This window comes from Aethalodelphis obliquidens, unplaced genomic scaffold (assembly GCF_003676395.1).
Source record: "Aethalodelphis obliquidens isolate GAN/ISIS:26980383/991018 unplaced genomic scaffold, ASM367639v1 scaffold18, whole genome shotgun sequence".
Classification (NCBI taxonomy): Eukaryota; Metazoa; Chordata; class Mammalia; order Artiodactyla; family Delphinidae; genus Aethalodelphis; species Aethalodelphis obliquidens.
In genome coordinates this window covers 14,574,281-14,591,602 of record NW_020837962.1, presented here as the reverse complement: position 1 = coordinate 14,591,602, position 17,322 = coordinate 14,574,281, and the positions used below count along the sequence as shown (strand labels likewise).

The following is a 17,322-nucleotide window of genomic DNA, read 5'->3' as shown; positions in this document are numbered from 1 at the left end:
AAAAAAGTCACTGTGTAACCCACACTTGAGGATGGGGAGTCAGGCTTCACTTCCCTGAGGACGGTGCAGTAGCACAATACTGCCCTCCCCCCAGCGGCCCACGCCCTAGTCCCTGGAACCTGTCAATATGTCTCAGACAGCAAAGAGGAATTAAGGATGCAGAGGGGTGGAGAGAGAAAGGAGGGATCAAGGATTCTTCCTCTGGGGCTGCTGAATGAACACCATTTATTGACGTAGGGAAAGCTGGGGCAGGGACGGGGGTGGGGGGGAGGATAAATTTCGAGGAAACCGTCAAGACTTTTTCAGACTTACTGGGATGGTCAGGAGACACTCAGATGGAGATACCAAATAAACAGCTGATCTGGGGGAATCTGGAACTCTAAGGAAGGTGTGGGTTGTACCTATGACTTTGAAGGTCAAGAGATTTAACAATAAGGAATGGGTGAGATCTCCTTGGGAAAGAATGCAGGTAGGGAAGTGAAAGGAGTCAGCACCAAGCTCTGAGGAAGAGTTGAGAACAAAAGCCAAGCTGCAGGGGGTCCACGGGAGGAAGAGTGAAGAGAGAGTGAAAAAGCGTAGGTACATATCGTAGAGAACATAGTGTGGTTCTCAAACCCAGATGATTAGCAGCATCACCTGGAGGGCTTGTAAAGCCCAGATTCCTGGGCCCAGAGGTCTTGGGTGTCGCCTGGTGATTTGCATTTCTAACAAATTCATGGGTCATGCTGATGCTGCTAGCCTGAGGACCACAGCTTGAGACCCACTGGCAAAATAAACACTTTTGATATGAATGGGCATCATGAAAACTGGAGGGCAGGGGGGATAAAGGAAGAATTTTTAAAGATTGAAGTTGAAGGGTATTTGCTTGCTGATGGGAGTGATTGATAGGGTGAGAGAGACGGACGATACAGAAAAAAAGGGATAAATGAAGGGGCAAAGTCCTTGATTCTGCAAATGGGGCTGGATTTGGAGCATCATAGGGGCTTTGGCCTCTGGTAGGAGCTGGACTTTTACCCCATGGTAGCAAGTGTGCATAGGTTTGGCGGATTAGACGTGGAACATTGAGCAAGCTTGTACCAGGGAGCTTCCATACCACCATAAAGAATGAAGAGTGTGTCTGGAAGCTTTCGTATTCTGTATTCTCGGGGAAGAATGAAAGCAGAGTGGAGAAGATGATGGAGGAGGTTTGAGGCAAGGGGACAAGGTATGAACCTGTTGTCTTAGGGAACAAAAAGTCAATTTCCTGGACCAGCCTAATAGAACTTTCTGAAATCAGAAAAATGTTCTATAATCTGTGCTGTCCAGTATGGTAGCCACTAGCCACATAAGACAATTTATATTTAACTTAATTTACATTAAATAAAAGTAGAGATTTAGTTCCTTAGCTCACTAGGCACATCTCATGCCTCAGTGGCGCATTCTTAGAGAAACAGATTTGGGCTGTGGAACTGAGTTGAAGGTGGGCCTGGGGTTTGTGAAACCAGCTGGCCCTGGTTGGTCATGTTTCTTCAGCAACGCTCACCAGTTCAGGGCCAGGGCCAGAGAAGGGGGATGATACAGGACTTTCAGGGTGGAGCTTTTTCAGATTTGTAGGACAAAGGGAGAGAAGACCAAAGCATCAAGGGTACTGGGGATGGAGTGGCTACAATGCAGGACTGTAGAGTGTCTGGTGCAGGACGTGAACAAGAAGAACATTGAAGACAAGAGGACTCTCAAATGTGTCCTCACTGTGGACAGAATAAAGCATTTATCTTACTTTATCTGTAAACTGTATCTCAAGGATACATTTTTTTTTTTTTTTTTTGGTGGTACGTGGGCCTCTCACTATTGTGGCCTCTCCCATTGCGGAGCACAGGCTCCAGACGCGCAGGCTCAGCAGCCATGGCTCACGGGCCCAGCCGCTCCGCGGCATGTGGGATCTTCCCAGACCGGGGCACGAACCCGTGTGCCCTGCATCGGCAGGCGGACTCCCAACCACTGCGCCACCAGGGAAGCCTAAGGATACATTTTTGACAAGGGGAAGCTTCTCATTATGCAACATTCCAGCTAATAAAGAAGGAATGATAGAATTAGAGGATAACAATCTATAAATCCCTAATGAAATAACAGATATAGGCGATGCTCATCAATGGCTGCTAAAACCACAAAGACGAGGGACAAGATATTTTATGCTGCTTGATGGAAGAATTCAAATGCAGTCTTGCCAAAAAACCAGCTCTGAGTCTGACCTGGCTTCTAGATCCAACAACCCCTTCACAGAACATGTTAGCGCCAGGGGGATAGAATCAGCACATCTAAATTGTGGGAAATTCTACCAGATACACGACTTGGCTTCTTGAACAAATTAATTACAATGCGGGAAAAAAGAGATGGAGAAGAAATCTAAAAGAGATTTATGAGACACGTCAATAATAACTGATTGTGGTTATGTTGTTTACGATCCTTATATTTTAAGAATATGAACTAAAATACTCACAGGTGAAATTACATATCTGGGATATATTTCAAAATGAGCCCAATGGTGGGGGCATAAATAAAGGAAGAGGGGCTACTGGAGGATTAGTGATAGCTGATGAGGGGTACTGGGGGCTTCATTATACTATTCTTTCTTTTTAATTTTTAATTTATTTATATTTTGGCTGTGTTGGGTCTTCATTGCTGCATGTGGGCTTTCTCTAGTTACGGAGAAAGGAGGCTACTTTTCATTGCGGTGCATGGGTTTCTCATTGCGGTGACTTCTTTTGTTGCAGAGCAAGAGCTCCAGGCGCTCAGGCTTCAGTTGTTGTGGCACGCGGGCTCAGTAGTAGTGGCTCACAGGCTCTAGAGTGCAGGATCAGTAGTTGTGGCGCATGGGCTTAGTTGCTCCCCGGCATGTGGGATCTTCCCGGATCAGGGCTCGAACCCGTGTCCCCTTCATTGGCAGGCAGATTCCTAACCACTGCACCACCAGGGAAGTCCCTATACTATTCTTTCTACTTTCTGTATATTTGAAATTTTCTATCATGAAAAGGTTAAATAAAATAATCCCTCCTACACTGGATGCTCTTCCCAGATATGAACTTGTCTCTCTCCTTCCTTTCACAGCCAAGCATCTTGAAGGAATTGTCTCTGCTGTTTCTTCACATCCTTAGTCTCTGCCCATGCCTTGCACCATGCAGTCTTGATCTGCCCGTGTTCCTTTCTCAGACCTGCTCAGCCTAAGGTCCTCCAAAACAGGGAACATTCTTCTGCCCTCACTTCCCTGACACTATTGGTCACATCTTTCTTTTCAAGCTCTCCAAACCAGGACAACTAGAGTCAGACAACAAGAGCTCGTGTCAGATTGGCCACATCTTGGCTTGATCTTACTGGAGAAGCGCTCTCATTCTCCATCTCCCCAGCTCAAAAATGATGATAATAATAGTGTCTGCCTGTCCTGGGTACTTACTGCCGTGTAACAATCCACCCCCAAACTGAGGAGCTTGAAACACTATTTATGATCTCCTACGGTTCTGGGGGTTAGTGGTCTCAGTCGGGCAGCTGTAGTCAGATGGTGCCCAGGGCTTAGGTTGCCTTCACTCACATGCCTGGCCCCAGATTGGAGTGGCTGGAGCAGCTGGAACTGGCCGGGCATCTCGCTTTCCCCGTGTGGCCTCTCTCCATAGGTAGCTCGGGCTTCCTTTCAGGATACTTGGACTTTTTACATGCCAGCTAGCTTCCCCCAGAGTGGGCATTCAATGAGACAGGAAATAAAACTTCTCAGTCTGCAATCTGGCACAACCTCACTTCCACCATATCTATTGGTCAAAGCTATTGCAGAGCCTGCTAGGATTCCAAAGCGGGGGACTTGGTGAAGTACCAAGGAGAAAGTCTCAAAGTCATTCAGCTGTGAAACAAACCTACTCTTTATTATAAATAGACTCTCTTCCCCACACCCTTTCTCTTTCTCTCTCTCTTAGCAGTGGCTTAAACAATACAGGGTATTTTTCTCTCATTATAAAGAATATGAAAATGAACAGTTGCTGGCATTCCTTCAGCTGCTCAAGGATTCCTTCAAAGGCCCATGCTCTTTCTTTCTGCTCTGCCAACATTGGCACATGGGCTCTCATCATCGTGCTGCCATCCTCATGGTCACAAGATGGCTGCCACACCTCCAGACATCATATCCAAGCCGAGTTCTGCCTGGGACTCCTTGGATGCAACTATGTCACATGGCCATAACTAGCTGAAAGGGAGGCTGGGAAAGAGAGTGGAGCTTGGTACATTACTATGCCACATGAAATTGGAGGTCTGTCACCAAGGAAAAAATGGAGAATGGATATCTAGTAGGCCACATTGTGTCAGCCATGTTTCCCTAAGTAGCTCATTGCTTGGCACTTGGTAGGTCGTAAATATGCAACAATGATGGACTGTGGCCACTGTGGATTAGAAATCAGGACCCCAGGTCACCTCCTCTAAGAGAGAGTCCCTACCCTTCACCCTGAGATAGAATTAACTACATCCTCTGCCCAGCAATACCCAGGACAGGCTTTTATCAAAGCACGTGAAAGACTTAGGACTCATTTTAAATTTACATTTCTGTCTCCTTCTTCTCGATGCGACCCTTTGAGGTCAGGAGCCCAGATTTGTTCCCCTTTGGGTCCCCATCACCTAGCAGGATGGGGAAATTAATGTGATATTGACCTCCAGGTTTGGGGAGTTTTGATAATAGAAGGTCTACTTAGGAAAAGTGAAGGAAATCAGAAGACGAGAAAACAAAACAGAAGAAACATTCAGAGCCAGTCACAAAATTCTCTTGAAAATAGGCTTATAAGGTGCATTAATTAGCAAGTAAAATTACTCATGCTGATTCAGTAAAAAGGAGAGTAAAACCAAAAAAAAAAAAAGAAAAACCAACAACAAAAAACCTAAAAACAACAACAAAAAAAACCAAACCTAGAAGGTGGTTAAAGAGAATAGAAATTAGGAGGAAAAAGCACAAGAGGAAGGGAGAAAAGAAAGGAGAGGAGGAAAGAAGGAAGGGAAGGTGGATGTTGGTTTCCTGGGGCTGCTATAACAAATTACTACAAACTTGGTGGCTTAAACAACAGAAATGTATTCTTTCTTTCTTTTTTTTTTTTTTTTAAATATCTATTTATTTGGCTGTGCTGGGTCTTAGTTGCTACTCGGGGGATCTTCGTTGCTGCATCCAAACACTTAGTTGCGGCATGTGGGATCTAGTTCCCTGACCAGGGATCGAACCCAGGCCACCTGCACTGCAAGCGTGGAGTCTTAGCCACTGGACCACCAGGGAAGTCCCCAAAATACATTCTTTCACAGTTGTAGAAGCCAGAAATCTGAAATCAGTATCCCTGGGCTGAAATCAAGGTGTCAGCAAGGCCGTCCTCCCTCTGGAGTCTCCAGAGGAGACTGCTCCTGTCTCTTGCAGGTCTGGGGGCAGCTGGTGTTCCTTAGCTTGTGGCCGCATCACTCCAGTCTCTGCATCCGTGCTCACATGGTCTCCCCTTCTGTCCGTGTGATGCCCCCCTCTGTCTCCTCTTACAGGGACACTTGTCATGGCATTTACCCTCCCCCCAGCAGATAATCCCGGATAACCTCCTCATCTGAAGATCTTTAACCTAATCACCTCTGCAGAGACCCCTTTTCCAAATAATATCACATTCCTGGTTTCCGGGGCATTTTTCAGCCGAGGAGAGGACATGGATGCGTCAGCTCCCCCACTTGAAAAGCCGCCTCCCTTTAGAGCTACATTGGCCCCAAATCATTCTTTCCAACACCAGCCTGCGGTATCTTAGCTCTATGTACGCACCACCGTTCCATCACATGGTGGCCGTGAGAACATGCCTCTCCTGTCCCCACCTGCGGGAGTGTGATTGGCCCTGGACCTCAGCTGCTGCTCTGAAGCAGGGGCTGCTCCAGCCGGTGACTGAGCACAGCAGGGATACTGAGGCTGCCGCCGACCCCCGGGAGGCCCCTCTGAGAGGTGACTTTGGCTGAGGACTCCCTGAAGGCCTCGCTGGCTAGGCCTTAGAATTTCGCGGCTGTCTAAGACCATCCACCCAGCCTCCCTCCCTCCCACTCTCTGTCACTGGGGTCTGGACTGGAGCCTGGTCGGACAGTTCTCCAAATTTTCCCAGTCCCCTCTCTTGTTTTGTTTTGTTTTGTTTTTGTTTTTTTGGCCGCACTACATGGCTGGCAGCATCTTAGTTGTCCCACCAGGGATTGAACCCAGGACCACAGGGGAATTCCCTCCTTTCCGTTTTCTCCCAGGCATATCCCCTAATAAACTTTTTGCACATTTAATTCCTTCTTGGTATCTGCTTCTTAGATAATCTGGATTAACACATATTACCTACCTAATACTTATCTTTAAGTAATTCATCATTAAATAAATGTATTTAAAAAGGATATTTTAGGGCTTCCCTGGTGGCACAATGGTTAAGAATCTGCCTGCCAATGCAGAGGACACAGGTTCGAGCCCTGGTCTGGGAAGATCCCACATGCCACGGAGCAACTAAGTCCATGCGCCACAACTACTGAAGCCTGCGTGCCTAGAGCCTGTGCTCCGCAACAAGAGAAGCCACGGCAATGAGAAGCCCGCACACTGCAACTAGAGAAAGCCCGCGCGCAGCAACGAAGACCAAACGTGGCCAAAAATAAATAAATAAAATAAAATGTAAAAATAAATAAATAAATAAAAAGGAAATTTTAACTCAGCCATAAAAAAGAATGAAATTCTGCCATTTGCAACAACGTGGATGAACCTAGAGAGCATCATGCTTAGTGAAATAGGTCAGACAGAGAAAGACAAACACTGCACAATCTCACTTACATGTGGAATCTAAAAAATGAAATAAATGAATGAATATAACAAAGCAGAAACAGACTCACAGACATAGAGAAGAAACTTGTGGTTACCAAGAGGGGAGGGGGGAGCAGGAAGGGGCAAGAGAGGGATAGGGGATTAAGGACTACAAACTAATATGTATATAATAGATAAGTAACAAGGGTATATTGTACAGCACAGGGAATTATAGACATCATCTTTTTTAAAAAATTTAATTTAATTTTTTTTTACACAGCAGGTTCTTATTAGTTATCTATTTTATACATATTAGTGTATACATGTCAATCCCAATCTCCCAATTCATCCCACCACCACCCCCTTCCCTGCTTTCCCCTGGCCATCGTCTTGTAATAACTTTTAATGGAGTAGAATTTGTAAAAATACTGAATCAGTATGCTGCATGCCTGAAACGAATATAATACTGTAAATCAACTATACTTCAATTTCAAAAATTAAATAAAATAATCTAATAGAATATAAACATAAATAAATAAATAGGACATTTCACACCACTACAAGAAATAGAAAGCCAATGTCACTTGCCATAAACAGGGGGAAAGCTGAAAATATAGATAGCAATATAGACCAGCAGAATGATGTTGTTAAAGTTTAACTGGGTACCCATTGCTTGCCTGACAGAGGATCAAAGCCTGAGGTTGGCTTGCTCCTTACAGGGGAGTCTTGCCAGTACTAGAAAGGAGTTAAAGACCTATTAGCACCAAGCTGAGACTTTCTCCTGGACCTAATCAGAAAGGTCAAAGAGAATTAAAAAGAAAACAACTTTCTCACCTGGGGCTTCCATGTTCGTGTTTACCTGAGACCAGTAAATACGCCTCAAACAGCCACAGAGCCTTGCCTTGTTGAGTTCATTGCTGGGAAGCCTTGCGGTGGGAATATTATTGAGATATTAACTTTTATTATGTTCAAGTAGTAATTTTTCCTTCATCAGTACCAATCAGGTAGATGTTCCTTGATGCTTTCTAGTCCTTGGGGAGGTCTGGGTTGAAAAAGCAAAGGCTTTTGAGGCATCTCTCTTGCAGTCTTTAAAGAAAACCTAAACTCACAAGTTGGGGGGAGAGGTGTGGATCGAGGGAGAGCAGGGAGGTTGGATCCCAGGATCCAGAAGCAGTAAGGACCCTCATGCCCCTCACTGGGGACAGGATCTAGAAGAAAAGGTAGAGAAGGTGGCTTCATGGCAAACCCACCACATTGGGATGGGAGCTCGGAGTCAGGTAAAAGAAAATAAAATTGTGACGTTGTCCCTATACCTGAGTTGTGAATCTGGATTCGTACACACCTGTAAGCATCTTAGAAGATTAGATCAGTAACTCACAATGATAATCAACTCACTCCCAAGCCATTTATCTATTTATATTTATATGGTGCCCAAATGATGGAGATTTGCTGTTTCTCATGTACGTCCTTAATTTACAGAAGCATGCCCTCTGTCTCATAGGAATAAGCTAAGAAGTCATTGTGGTCTGGTGGCCTTTGGAGACCCAGCTTGTGGTTCATGGGGAAGGGACACACTGTCTTTTCCATGAATCACAGGACAGCAGAGAAGCGAACAAGTGTCATTTTTATTAGGTATTTAGTTGAAACTCTTGGTAGAAAGTGAGAAAGCACAACTCCCACTGGCTTGAGCAAAAATACGAAAGAGAGAATTTATTCAATGTTTCCAGGGGTAGGTTTGCTTCAGGCTGTCATGAGGACTCAGTCTGGCTCTCTCCATCTTTTGGCTTTGCTTTCCTCTGTGTTGGCAGCATTCTCAGGCAGCTGCTGGTGGCAAAGGTGGTTGCCTGCCCCGGGCTTATGTCGCATGCTCTCTCAATCTCAAGGGAATCAGAGTCTCGGTAACAGCTCCTGTCCAGCACTGGTTCAGTTTGGATCTCTGCCCTGTGGCCAAGTTGAAGGTTCTAATTAGCCGAGTTAAGCACCCACCTCCCGCAGGAGGCGTAGAGTCAGAACCGTACTGGACAGTCAGAACTGTCCAGAACAGTATGTTCAGTTACTGGAAGACAGGGGAATGGATGCCCGAGGGGCAGGTGGAAACACCAGGTGGCCTCCACAGGTAGACATCGCCCTTCCCCAGACACAGGTGCGCCCAGGAGCAGGGAGAGCTCATTAGTGTGGAAGAGACACCGAGATCTTGTTCTTGGAAGATTCTGAGTGTGTTTACAGACAGAGTAACCCTCAGGCGAGGGGGGTACCCCGCATGGCACATCCCAGGCTGGCTGGGGACCCTGATGGACACACTGCTGGTTTCTGCTGAGCGTAGGATGGATGTTCTCAGCATCTGGTGCTTTTCTAACGAGGGGCTCGAGAGAAGGGGTCCTTGACCTTTCTAAACCTTTGCTTTCTCACTTGTGAAGTGGGTATAAAAAGAGTTTTTCTCTCCCACAGATGGTTGCTTAGTGAAACAACGTGGCTACTACATATTACCCAGCGTCTGGATTAGAGAAGGCATTCGATTAACATTGGTCATTGGCATCTAAACAATAGGAAAATGCTTCCTACAGGCACGTTCACAAATATGATCCCATTTTATACTCACAGTAACTGTGTGAAGTAGGTAAGAGACACGTTATCGTTCCATTTTAGGGATGAACACACTGAGGTTCAGAGAATTGAAATGACTTTGCCATGTCCCTGGAGTGTGTCAGTGGCAGAGCCATGGTCCAATGCCAAGTCCTGGTCTCTCAATGCGACCTCCCTGTCACCCCCCAAATCACAGTGCTGACCAGGAACACATGGGAATGCTGAAGGACAGCCGTCCAGAACAGCATAGGCGCCTCATGCTGGTCACTAACAGTCTAGACCAGCACTGTCAGATGGAATTACATCTCGAACCACAGATGTCACGTTAAATTTTCTAGTAGCCACATTAAAAAGTAAAAAACAAAACAAAAAACCCTGAACTCTATTTTAATAATACATTTTATTTAATGCAATATATCCAAAATATTATCATTTCAACATATAAATTAATATACAAAACTATTAATGAAATATTTTGCAGTCTTTTTTTTTTTCCAGTAGTGTCTTCAACGTCCAATGTGTATTTCACACTTACAGCACATCTCAGTTCAGACCAACCACCTTTCAGGTGCTCAGCAGCCGCATAGGACAAGCTGGTGGTTCTCGTTTTGGACAGTGCAGGACTAGAGGCAGATTAGGTGTCAGTTTAGAGCACCAGAAAAGCAAGAGCGTGAGAGGGGCTGAGAGAAGAGAGAGAGAAGTTTCACGTCCAGGAGTTTAACCAGCACCTTGCAAATTATTCTAGAAAGCAAAGATTTAAAATAATGATACATATTTTGTGGTTCGTGTTGTTTTTATTTTGAGTTATAGTAGCGTGGGAATGAGACTTCATAATCTTGTCATTGATTGGAAGACAACATAATGAGGTCCTGGAGACAACGCCAGTTGCAGAATAGATGACCCAAGATGTGGCAACAGACTCCACTCTAGCTTGTTCAATGCGAAAAGGAATTTATGGAAGGTTGTTAAGTAGCTCGTGGAATCTCCAGGAGACCATAGAATCAGTCTCCGAAGCGAGCCGCCAGCAACGATGCTCAGACTGCAGTTCCGGGCGTCTCCAGTAGGGGCTCTGTCGCCGTGGTCCGCTTGCCCGGGGTCCCATCCTCGCTGAGCACAGGACGGGCCTCCAGGACTCTGACCCCCGCTCCTTGTGCTAAACCCAGTGTGTGTGTGAACCCCCGGTCATGGATCCCGGGTCACAGGCTTGCACCCAGCAGCGAGAGAGTCTGAGAAAGCAATCTTCTGGCTCCCTTGTGAGGAGGTGAGACTCCTAAGGGAAAATTACCCAAAAGGGAAGGTGTGCCAAGTTACTAGCTTTCCTCAAGCAGGGCTCATGCGCGCTACATCAGCTGGTTTGGTTTTTTAGTTTTAAAAATATTGTCAAACATATTACATAGACAAGAATGTGTAGAATATGTATACATGGTTAAATAACAACAACAATTATTCTCACTTCCCAGGTTGAGAAATACGGTATTACCAGTACTTTGGAATGCCCGCCCCACTCCCTGTTTATCCCACCCTAATTTCAGACCCGTTCCTCTCTCCAAGTGAGCAGCATTCACCTGACTTTTGTATCAATCATTTTCTTGCTTTGCCTACTGTTTTTTAAAATTGAGATATAACTGACATATAACATTCTATCAGTTTTAGGTGTACAATGCAGATTTGATATACGTATGTATTGCAAAATGATTGCCACAATAAATTTAGTTAACATCCATCATTACACATACTTACAGTTTTTTTCCTTGTGATCAAAACTTTTAAGATCAACTCTCTTAGCAACTTTCAATTTTTTTAAATTAAACTTTTCATTTTGAGATAATGCAGATTCACATGCAGTGGTGTGCCCTTCATCCAGTTTCCCCAATGGTAAATTTTACGGAACGAGAGAGGGTATTATCAGCAGGATATTGACACTGAGACAACCCACAGGTCTTATCCAGATCTACCCAGTTTTACCTGTACTCACTGGTGTGTGAGTGTGTGTCTGATTCTAAACAATTGTATCACAGGTGCAGGTTCGTGTATCAGCTACTACAGACACCGAGCAGTCCCATCACACAAGGATCCCTTGCTTGACCTTTTACAAATCCTTAACTCTTGACAACCAATCTTTTCTCCATTTTTATGATGCTGTCATTTCAAGAATGTTATGGGGGGCTTCCCTGGTGGTGCAGTGGTTAAGAATCCACCTGCCAATGCAGGGGACACGGGTTCAAACCCTGGCCCGGGAAGATCCCACATGCTGCGGAGCAGCTAAGCCCGTGCACCACAACTACTGAGCCTGCACTCTAGAGCCCACGAGCCACAACTACTGAGCCCACGTGCCACACTACTGAAGCCCTTGTGCCTAGAGCCCATGCTCCTCAACGAGAGAAGCCACTGCAATGAGAAGCCCACACACCACAACGAAGAGTAGCCCCCGCTCACCGCAACCAGAGAAAGCTCGTGAACAGCAACGAAGACCCAACACAGCCAAAAATAAAAATTAATAAAATAAATAAATTTATATTAAAAAAAGTATAGGGCAAAAAATAAAAGATTTACAAAAAAAAAAAGAATGTTATGGAGCCCTAGCAAAATAATATAAAATATATAAGTAATATAAAGATGGAAAATTAATTTTTTTAAAGAGAAAATAACTAATTTCAGAGGGATCAGAGACTGAAGGGAGATTGCCCTAAATACTTATTTTCCCATGTAGGATATTAAAAGATAATGCACTAAACTCAAATATACATAGTATCACTGTGAGCATATTTAGTTTCTAAACTAAACAAACAAGCATAACCAGAAAAGATTTTGTTGCCTCTAAGAAACTGTCAAGGGTTACAATGGCCTTTTGGTAAGCCTGTTAGAACAACTGAAATTTTATCTTCCTGCATTTCTTTACTACAAATAAAAATGGAATAAAAATTTTTTAAATAAAAAGTAAACAATAAGAAGAATGTTATATAAATGGAATCATACAATGGGTAACCTTTGGGATTACTTTTTTTTTCTTTTCTTTTCCCCAGCCGGGCCACATGGCATGCGGGAATCTTAGTTCCCGAACCGGGGGCCGAACCCGTGTCCCCTACAGTGGAAGCACAAAGTCTTAACAACTGGACCGCCAGCGAAGTCCCTGGGATTCCTTTTTAACTCAGCATAGTCTCTAGAGATTCTTCCAAGTCGTTGCTTGTTGCCTAATGCTTTTAACAAGTGTCTGTATTCCTAAACAATATATTGTTTACATTGATGTTTTTTAAAATCATTTGAATCTTATAGTACAATTCTTCTGTAACTTGCTTTTTTCTTTCAACAATATGCTTTTGAGATTTACTTTTGTTAATGTGTGTGTCTGTGAGCCATTCCTTTCCACTGTACAGATTTATCACCATGTATTAATCCAATCAGTTATTGTCATTTGGGTTGTGTTGAGGTTTTTATTTTTTTTGAGTATGACAAATGATGCTATGATGAATATTCTTGTCTGTGACTCTTGGTGCAAAAGTGCAAGACTTTTTCTAGATTACAAAACCTGAAGTGGAATTTCTGGGTCATTTAATATGTGTATGTCCAATTTGACTAGGTAAAGTCAAAACTCTTTTCCAAAATGTTTGAATCAATGTACATACACATTAGCAATGTTTGAACAATTTCATTGGTCCATATCCTCACCAACACTTAGTATTGTCAAACTTTAAAATTTTGCCAGCCTGGTAAACATAAAATCGCATTTCACTGTCATTTTAATTTGTATTTTCTTGTTTACTAATGAGATTGAGTATTTTTTATATGTTGATGAGCCATTCATGTTTTCTTTTCTGGGAGATGCCTATCCAAGTCTTTTGACATTTTTCTGTTGAGTTTGTCTTTGCATATTCATTTGTAAGAGTTCTTTATATATTCTGGATCCTAAGCATTTGTAAGATAAATGTGTTGCAAAAAGTTCTCTCAGTATGTGGTTTAGCTTATTCTCTTTAAAGGTGCCTGTTGGTACCTTTAAAATTTTTTGGCAGTCAGACTTATCAAATTTTTTATGGTCTGTTTTTTGTTTCTTAAGAAACTCTTCTCTACCCTATATCATAAATATGTTCTTTTACATTATCTAGCTCTCTATTAGGTTGGCCAAAAAGTTCGTTCGGATTTTTCCCAAACGAACTTTTTGGTCAAACCAATATATATGTATAATTATACATATACAGTTCAATGTTTAATCCACTGGAAATTGTTCTGTGTGTGTGTTAGTCAATTTCCTTTATTTTTCCCCAAATGGATAACCAACGTTCCAGTTCCACCTATTGAATGACTCATCTTTTCCCACTGCTCTGCCATGCCTTTTCTCATAAATCAAATTTCCACATATGTGTGGGCCTGTTTCTGGGCTCTCTGTTCTGTAATGGTGGTCAGCCTGTGCACCGATGTCTATCTGTGTACCAATGCACACTATTTTAATTACTACTGATGTCTGATAGAGCAAATCTATACACCTTGGCTTTTTTTCGGGAGTGTGTTGCTTATTCTTTCATATAAACTTCAGAATAATTTTGTCAGGCCCCACAAAAAGATCTTTTTCCCCCCAAATATTTTTAAGAATTGTATTAAATCTGCAGATGAATTTGGGGATTTTTGACCTCTTTTTGACTCGGAGTCTTCCAATCCACTAGTATGGTAAATCTTTCCATTGATTAGTATCTTCTTTAACGTCTTCCAATAAAAAGTTTTCTAATTTTATCCACAAGGAACTTGCACAATATTTTTAAAAAATTTACTTCAAGGCACTTTTATTTTGGTTGCTGTTGTAAGTCAATTTTTTTATTAGACTTTTAATTTTTCTGTTACTGCCATATGGAAATGCAATTGACACAACACATATCCACTCTCACAGGCACACACACACAGATTTTATACACAACAACCTTGCTAAACTCTCTTTTTTTTTCTCCGTACGCGGGCTCTCACTGTTGTGGCCTCTTCCATTGCGGAGCACAGGCTCCGGATGCGCAGGCTCAGCAGCCATGGCTCATGGGCCCAGCCGCCCTGCGGCATGTGGGATCTTCCCGGACTGGGACACGAACCCGTGTCCCCTGCATCGGCAGGCGGACTCTCAACTACTGCGCCACCAGGGAAGCCCTAAACTCTCTTATTAATTTTAATAATTTATCTGAGGATTCTTTTGAGTTTTCCATATAGACAATCATACTGACGACAAATCATGTTGGTTTGTTATTTCCTTTATAATCTTTATACATTTATTTCTTCTTTTTTGCCTTATTGAACCTATAAGGAAGCTGGTCTAATGTTGAATGGAATGTTGAGAGCCGGCAGCTTTATCTTGGTCTGGGGTGCTGGTTCAAAGGTGAATTTGGTTTGTGAAAATTTATCTGGCTGTGGCCTTATGATCTGTGCATTTTTTCTAACACTGTGTTATACTTCAATAAAATGTTTAAAAAAAATTTAAGGAATATTTTCCTGACATCCTAACCTCTCCTCGTAACTGTCTGCTCCAAGGATACCACTGAGCAGGTTTGTACCTGTCTATTTCAATCTCACCATACATTACTGGAGAAAAGAAGTCTTAAGTGAGAACACCTATGGTGCTTGCATGCTTTAGAAGAACTATCAGGGGGAGGGGGCTCAGTAGCCCCTGAGGGCAGAATGGAGAGGGTAGATGGAAATGCAGGGAAACAGATTTCCATACAGCAGAAGGGAAAGCTTTCAAGATCAGTGTTGTCTAACCAGAGAATAGGCTGCTTTTTGGAAAAATGAGCTCTCCAGCACTGGAGGTATTCAAGCAGGGCTGGCGACACACCTATCAAGGGCACTCTGCCGGGACCACCTCCTCCCCGCAATACTGGGTGAGCTCTGGACCATAGCGTGTCTTCCGTCTCTTCCAACTCCAAACTTTTGAGATTTTTAAAAGAATTGGGTTCATTTCTTTTTCTTTTTCTTTTCTTTTCTTTCTTTTTTTTTTTTTTTTTACCATTTCTTATCCTACTTTTAGGCAATACTCTATCAATACCTCTCATAATACTTAGAAATCTGACCTTACACTAGAGAAAAGTCAACAAAGGCAAAACTGTTTCTTTGAAAATGTTAATACTGTTGATAAACCTATCTCGTCTGATCACACACACACAAAAGAAAGATAACACATTAGATTTCCCTTCTTCCAAAGAAATATCCAGCAAATATCAGAATAGGCAGGCATACAACAATTGGTTGAATAAAAGTGTAATTATACCTGTTATTTTCACCTCCAATCCTCTGAAGGTTGTGTTGCATTTTGAGGTTTCTATTCTTAGATCCTATCATTCTATAATATTTCCAAATAATGGACAAAGTGTCTCAGGCATTCGGTGATCTGAAATCCAGTGAAAGGTGAAGAAGAAGGAAAAAAAGCTCTGTTAATGGGGTCTTTTTTGTAAAATAAGGAATTTTGAATGAAGTGAAGTTTTTAAGCTTTTTATGAGATGGGACATACTTCCGTGATTTCACAGCGTTACTCTATTTTTACTTTCATTCAGCCAAGCTCTCTCTTTCTAGCAAGGCTCCAGTTTGTTGGCGGATAAAAATACATTCGCAGTTTCTCCCAGAAGCTGCGCCATCAGCCTCGTGGACGAGAAAGAAGCCTGGTCTCCTTGTGCCGCTATGGAAATGTCTTCCTCCTCCTCCCCTGGCTCACCCGGCACAAAGTCTTTTTCCTTCTTTGTTTGTCGTTCTCAGAGAAAATCTGGAGTCCAGACAGGGAAGAGCCCAGAGAGGGTGACCCCTTGAGGGCAGCTCCGGAGGCGGGGCGCGTCTGCACCCTGAGCAGTCTGGGCCGAGCTGCGCCCCGTCTCCGAGAGCGGGGAGAGTATTCCAGCCGAGCCAAGAAATCCGTTACCAGGCTGCTGTGTCCCCAAAGGCCATTCCAGGGCGGAAGAGGACGGGGAAAACCGCTGTGTTGATTCTCCCGCCCTGTGGGCTGGGCGCGCAACGGGTCAGGTTACAGACAGGTGAGTCGGGCGGATGGGCGAGCTGCTGGCGCCAGAGCACCCCTGGCCGGCCGCGTCCCCGCAGCCCCCGGAGCTGGCACACGTCTGATCACCCCGGGAAGGGGGTGGCCGCCACGGCCGTGGAGGCGGTGCTATGCGTCCCTGGGCACACCGAGCAGAGGTCGTAGGACCCGCAGCGCGCCCCCAAATCCCGCAACGCGGGTACAGCTGCTCTTAGAAACTTGGCATCTTTCTTTTACCAGCTCCTCTTCCTTCTCTACCCTCTCCCCCATCCTCGGCCCTCCAGGTATAAAGGTAGATGAAAACAAACAAACAAACAAGCAAAAAACCCCAAACCCAAAATAAATACCAAGCTCTCCAGCCACCTCCCCAGTAGGGGCAGTGAGGGGATATGTAGCCCATCTTCACTGGTTTCTTGGAAAGTATTTCTCAGCCTCAGAATTTGGGGAGCAAACGGTTAGGGGAGGCAATAATGGGAGTTGGCGAGGATAAAAAATTTGTTTCAAAGCTGTGTTTGCATAGCCAGCCCTTGGCTTTTTTTCCATCGTGTTTATTTGGGGTAAGGGGACTCTTGGGGTGGAACAAGCGGACTTGTTTTTCTTAGATTGTATGGCACAAAATAACGTTCTAAAGATGCATGAATTTTAACATTTAATTTTACTGTGTTTATTTGGGGGACTGTTGTCTATGAGGGGGAGCTGAAGCTCCCAAGTTCCCTCTTTACCAGATCAGAATCCTGGGGAGTCTCCCGCGGCCTCCCCCTTCCGCACACCGAGATTTCAACAAACCCCGGGAATGATCCACAAAGTCCAGAGGAACTGAGCCATTTTCTGGCTTGCTTGTCGGAGGCGAATCCACTGGGGCGGGGTGGGGGGGGGGCGGGGGAGGGGGCGACTCGCGGGGGCTCCAGCTCTAGGGGGGACGCCCGGGGAGCGGACTTGGTGCTTTCCTCAAAGAGTTCGCCCTGCGGTG

The 17,322-nt window shown here is 44.1% G+C and overlaps 1 long non-coding RNA gene across 1 annotated transcript; it reads right to left on the bottom strand.

Annotated features, from left to right (window-relative positions):
• Nucleotides 1-9,807: 9,807 nt before the first annotated feature.
• On the bottom strand, nt 9,808-16,350 carry LOC113626542 (uncharacterized). Its single transcript, XR_003435187.1, has 3 exons — nt 15,837-16,350; nt 15,597-15,716; nt 9,808-10,634 (listed from the first exon to the last, which is right to left on the bottom strand). It is a non-coding gene; the product is annotated as an uncharacterized LOC113626542 (long non-coding RNA).
• Nucleotides 16,351-17,322: the final 972 nt, after the last annotated feature.